Here is a 5,971-nt window from a genome sequence, read left to right on the forward strand (position 1 = left end):
GCCCGCTACCCTGCGAGAGGGGTGCTCCGCTGGACGGGGCGAAAAATCCCAATCGGCGAACGGGTCCGGAGCTGCTGCTTCTGGAACACTTCCTTGCCTTTCGCCAACTTATTAGAAATTGAGTATATTGAACACGCACTCGATTAAAACGCGTGTAGTCGCTTCGGAATTTTCCAAGAAAAAGTGGGTGTATTTTTGGTGGGTTGCTCTCGTACGTCTGAACACCTCACAGGTTAGAACGGAAAGGGAACGACCGGCATGGCGTTCACTAGTATGCCCAGGTTATTACAGTGTAAGCTTGCAATTTCGATAGAACCCAGACTGCATTGATAGGTTAATGGGTAGGTGGCCCTACTTAAAGCTAGTTCCTAACCCCGATAATGCTACTTTCGGACTATCCCAAAACCGTGACAAGCGATACTTCAAAACCCAGCGCAAAGACATCTGGAAAAATTCCAGAACAGGCTTCGAAATGAACAAAATGTGCATAAGGAACAGAAAAATCTAGAAAAAACAACGAACCGCAAACAGGGAAATGACGACAGCCCCCCGACAACGAGCAGAGCTGCCATGGCAAATCTGAAGCCAAGGATTGTGAAGGAGAAAACTTCACCTCAAAATTCCAACACTCTTCCGAAAAATAGTCACCCCGACGACCCCGTCATTAAACTAGCAAATAGAGTTGACAATTTGGAAAAGAAGATTGACATTTTAATGGCTTTAAATATACAAGGAAGACAAAATGACCCAGATATGGAAACGTCGATTTAACTTTAATTAAAATAAGACTGCTACCCTATAAATAAGACTATACCCTAGCGGCAGCAACTCGCCTAATTTCCCTCTTGACGACCTGTAAACAAGGAAATAACTATAAATAATATTATATAAAATATCAAAACGCCACTCACCAGCAAGCAATCCGGACGAAAAGCCTCTTGACGATGTATTCCTGCTGATCCCTACGAAGAGGACGTGAAGGATGTCACCCACTAGGACCCGCATAGATGAATTCAACGCGCGGCAAAAACATGATGAATATCCTTCGAAATGTCCTGAAACAACAGCTGCAATCTCTCCGAAAGCCGTACTCGACGATAAAAGACGACCCGACTTGGCGAAATGGATAAACTAACTTTTTGGCACTTAAAACACAATAAACATACAATGTTTTGATGCCGTCTCCATACTGAGATTCCCCCACGATTTTATAGACCCTAGGCGTGGTGCTGCCGACCCGGCAAAAGGTCGAAATCGTGACCCTTGAAATTGACTTTTTTCCTCAGAAATGTAATATCGACGAAATCTTTGTTAAAGATTGAAATAATTTAATCAAAACATAAAACAGAGAGCTATATAATAATATATATAAAACATTAACAATGTTTTGATGCCGTCTCTATGTTAAGAAGCCCCCTCGATTTTGTTGACACTTGGCGCGGCGCTGCTGACCCAGCAAAAGGTCAAAATCGTGACTCTTGAATTCGACTTTTTTCTGGTAGCAACGGTATACTGACAACATCCCTGAAAAAGAATAAAATAAATCAATAAAAGCATAAAACTACGCAACTTACTACTTCCCGACTCGACGTAACCGAAAATGGAGATTTTGGCACTTAAAACATATAAATCGTATCATGTTTTGATGCCATTTCCATGTGGGGATGCCCCCTCGACTTTCTTGACCTTATGCGCGGCGCTGCTGACCTGTCAAAAGGTCGAAATCGTGACCCTTAAATTTTGACCTTTCTCCCGCAGCATTGGAATACTGACGCTGACCCTGAAAAAGAATAAAATAATCAATAAAGGCATAAAACTACGCAACTGACCACTTCCCGACTCGACGAAACCGAAAATGGAGATTTCGGTACCTAAAACATATAAAACGTATAATGTTTTGATGCCGTCTCCATGTGGGGATGCCCCTTCGACTTTCTGGACCCTAGGCGAGGCGCTGCTGACCCGGCAAAAGGTCGAAATCGTGACCCCCGAATTTGACTTTTTTCCCGCAGCAAGGTTACACTGACGAAACCCCTGAAAAAGAAGAAAATAAATTAGTTAAAGCATAAAACTACGCAACTGACTACTAGAAACAAGAAATAATATAAAACTTACCTTTAAATAGACGAATTCATTTTACATGCGTAACCCTAGCGATTCCCAAAATCAGCAACGGCAACGCAACTGTCGCAGCAAACTGACGAGAATTAATGGCGTCTCCATGCCACAGTCTACCCTCGTCACAGTGGACCATTTGCGTGGCGCTGCTGATGTCGGAAGTGAAAAAATTCGCGCACTCCAAATTCGTCTTTTTCCCCTCAATGACTTCCAGTGACAACTATTGCGTCCAATCCACAGCACTGCATATCCAGCCCATGCTATTTCCAAATCCAACTCGGCAGCTCTCCTGTAAAAAATAGAGCAATTGTTAATAAATTACAAACCAGAAAAACAACTGGAAATTAATAACAACGACAACAATACAAACAAATAACTAGGGTCCGAGGCTCGTCAAAATGCCTGTTGTCTAACTACACGAATTTGCACATTTTTATTAGCCTCTCATCCCTTGATTCCCAAATTGAAAAATCCCGGACAACTGGACCTGTTAAAGAAAAGACAAATGCCAATCAGACAAAAACAAAAAATTAAACACATAGGCACACTTATCTAATGCAATTTTCTACATCCAATTCCATGGACTTTCTCGAGCGGCGGCCTACGGCAAAGCATTTTGGCCCGGCGATTATAAGATGCTCCTCTATTCCTGGCGAGATGGCCTACGAAAGCGGCAATTCTGACGACTTCAAATCAATGATGACCTCCCTGCCGATTTCTGAAGGACACTAGCTGAGATGCAGCAACTTTTCGGACCTTGCAACGAGACGGCGGCGCGGGAACTGACAGCGTTCTGGACCCCCTGACAACTGGAGAAAAAAACAGAGAACGGGTTGGCAGCTTATTGGCAGACGTAGAGCGTAACGAATCCACTAAAAGCGATGAGTTTCCTGCCCATACTCAGGCAGACTCCACTGCCAAACGATGCCAGCAACTTTAAAATGACCGCAATAACGGCTGCGCGGGATCCACATCGGAACCTCAATGTTGACGACTGGCGGAGTGTCTGAAATTTAGAAGAAAATTGCAAACTCAAAATAACGGCCGCTGTGGTGGTAGGAAGTACCACATATGACAGCTGCGTTAAAATATTCACCACGAATTACTCACCTGCAACGCTGGTCCAACTCAAATGTTGCAAGTTGCGCGCACCCTGCGACTGCAACAAATTGGGCCAAACATCCCCAATTCTCCACCGGCAATGACTCCTGAGGTCTCCAGTGACTTGGTGCTTCCGTCCTTCTGGCGGGGGTACCTGTAATTAAATAAAATTTAAAGACTTTGTAAACATTTGGCAATTTGAAAATGTAAACAAAGCAAACAGATGATAATGTTACCATCCTACGCAATCCACCATGAACTTACTTACCTGCAAGCCGGCCCGATTCAAATTTGCAAGTGGCGCGCACCCTGCGGCCGCAACAAACTGGGCCATACATCTTTAAATTTCCACCGACGACGACTCCAGAGGATTCCAGCGACTTGGTGCTTCCGTCCTTCTGGCGGGGGTACCTGTAAAGAGAAAGAAAAATCAATTTTAAACTCAAATTTAAAAAGTTTTGTAAGTATTTACTCAATTAGAAAATGTAAGCAAAGAGAACATATGTTAATGTTACCAGTCCACGCAATGTCAAGAAAATACTAACTTAAATTTAAATTATATTTACCACACTTGTCCAACCCTTATACTCGCCTCACCAATGTACGAATTCAAAAATGCAACTAATTGTACCTACATATTGCATTCTATGTAATCAAAGGCAAAATAAATTGTGGATGCGGAACAGAATTCATTCTGTCTCCGTACTTTCACAAGTTAAAAAAAAAAAACGTATTTTTATATGTACCATCGCGAGCAAAAAAACTGTCATATTATTATGAAACAAATATCATATTTGTTGTTTTTTTCGAAGTAGTTCGGAGCAATGACCGAAAATGAGAGTGAGAGGAGAAAAAATCCGAGTCGACAAAAAAAAAAGCTATGTATAGCCTACTGAATACCGTCCTGTCAGAAAAAGGCAGATCTTAGCACTGAGTTGAAGGAAGTTGTAAGTCGAGGGGGAGCATCACTGACTATGGATTTGTGGACCGACAATTATATAAAGCGAACATTCCTTGGAGTAACGATGCATTTCGAAAAGGATTTTCAAATGGTAAGCCTAATCTTGGGTCTTAAATCGATGGATTTCCAAAGATCAACTGCAGCAAATATACGCGAGAAGTTAAAGTCCCTTTTGAACGAGTTCGACCTAAAAGAAATGGAAAACATTATATTTGTAACAGACAGGGGAACTAATATAATTAAATCATTAGAATCTAACACGCGCCTCAATTGCAGCAGCCATTTATTTGCTAATATGCTAGATAAATCCTTTGAAGAAACAGTTGAACTGGCTGACGTGTTACTTGTTTGCAAAAAAGTTGTCAAGTACTTTAAAATAGCAAGTTGGCAACACAAGCTAGTAACATCATTAAAAAATCCTTGCCAAACGCGGTGGAACTCGAATTATACTATGTGCAAATCTATTTTTGATAATTGGCCCGAAATTAATAATATATTAACGGAAAGCAATGAAAACCATAGACTGCAGCAAATAAACATAACTACGTTAAATGTGATAGTTGAGCTCTGTAAAAATTTTGAAATTATATTCAAAGAAATGCAAACTTGCAGTTCAGCATCAATTTGCTTTGTTATTCCATCAATTTTCAAAGTTAAAAAATTATGCGAAGGAAATATTTTAGATACGGGTCCAATTTCAATCTTAAAAGAAAAAATTACTCATTATGTTAGTGAAATATGGGAAAAAAAACTTGTCCATATATCATAAAGTTGCCATTTTCTTGTATCCACTTAAACTAAAATGTAAGTTAAATATAAGACGACATGAAGTTTCTTAAACTGTTTTATTTTAATTACCTAATCCATGAATATTAATAAACCTTTCGTTATTTAAATGTAATCTGTGTTTATGTTTTCTTATTCAATTTAAACACCAACAAAAATAATGAACTCAAAATATTATTAATTGTGAAATTACATGGCTCCAAAAATGTTCGTGTTGTTTTTGCACACACAATCGTACATGCGGTCGCTGCTTCCACGAATAAAAAGTCAACCAGTCAGTAGGTATCTACTCGTATTTGGCACCGCATAGAAGGACTGCACAAAAGAAACGAGTAAAAAAGCATCGCATTTTGTTTTGATGCGGTTCTTTGTGACGCACTCTACTAATACTGTGTGTGTATGCGGTGTACTTGTTGTTGCGGTGGACTAATGCAGATCTCTGGTGCCAACCCCTAGAGGGTAAGTTTTGTGCGTGTGTTGTGGTTTAGAATTTGTTTGTTAAGGGCATAAAATTACAGGTGGCACCTAGGAGAATATTATATTCCAAAAAATAACCATTGAGGCCAGTGAGACCAGTGAGGGAACGTAAATTGCCGACCAGGAGGTCTATTTCTGGATTTAATCAGTCAGCAGCCACCGTTAAGCGCAAAAACCTTATTTAATTGAATTTACCATCGTTACATTATCTACATCTATACATATTTTACTTTACACCGCTTTACAGGTGTAACTGCTTGTTAAGCAGGTCGGCAACCAGACAAGCAGATCATCAAAAGTTATTCCGATCGGAAAAATAAATTCCGCCTTATGTTAGGAAACTTATTTAAGTTATTTTGTAAGAGAAATAGTATTCATTTAGGGCAATTCCTTTCTTTTCTTTCCTTCTCCCTTTATCCCATTTTTCTTCCTCTTCCCACATAAGCAAGAGCCCGCCTAAACTGGCGTGAGTACAAGAAAGAAGTAAAAGAAGAGAGAGAGTACCGCAGTAGGAGAGCAGCTCAAAAG

The 5,971-nt window shown here is 40.3% G+C and overlaps 1 long non-coding RNA gene across 2 annotated transcripts; it reads right to left on the bottom strand.

The window, feature by feature from the left end:
* Positions 1–476: 476 nt before the first annotated feature.
* LOC122624361 lies at positions 477–3,387 on the bottom strand. 2 transcript variants are annotated; one of them, XR_006326462.1, is made up of 6 exons: positions 3,229–3,387; positions 2,489–3,124; positions 2,116–2,407; positions 1,872–2,034; positions 1,137–1,780; positions 477–1,076 (listed from the first exon to the last, which is right to left on the bottom strand). It is a non-coding gene; the product is annotated as an uncharacterized LOC122624361 (long non-coding RNA). The 2 variants fall into 2 exon arrangements; XR_006326461.1 differs by having other exon boundaries at positions 1,137–2,034.
* Positions 3,388–5,971: the final 2,584 nt, after the last annotated feature.

The sequence above is a fragment of the Drosophila teissieri genome, chromosome X, assembly GCF_016746235.2.
Source record: "Drosophila teissieri strain GT53w chromosome X, Prin_Dtei_1.1, whole genome shotgun sequence".
Taxonomy (NCBI): Eukaryota; Metazoa; Arthropoda; class Insecta; order Diptera; family Drosophilidae; genus Drosophila; species Drosophila teissieri.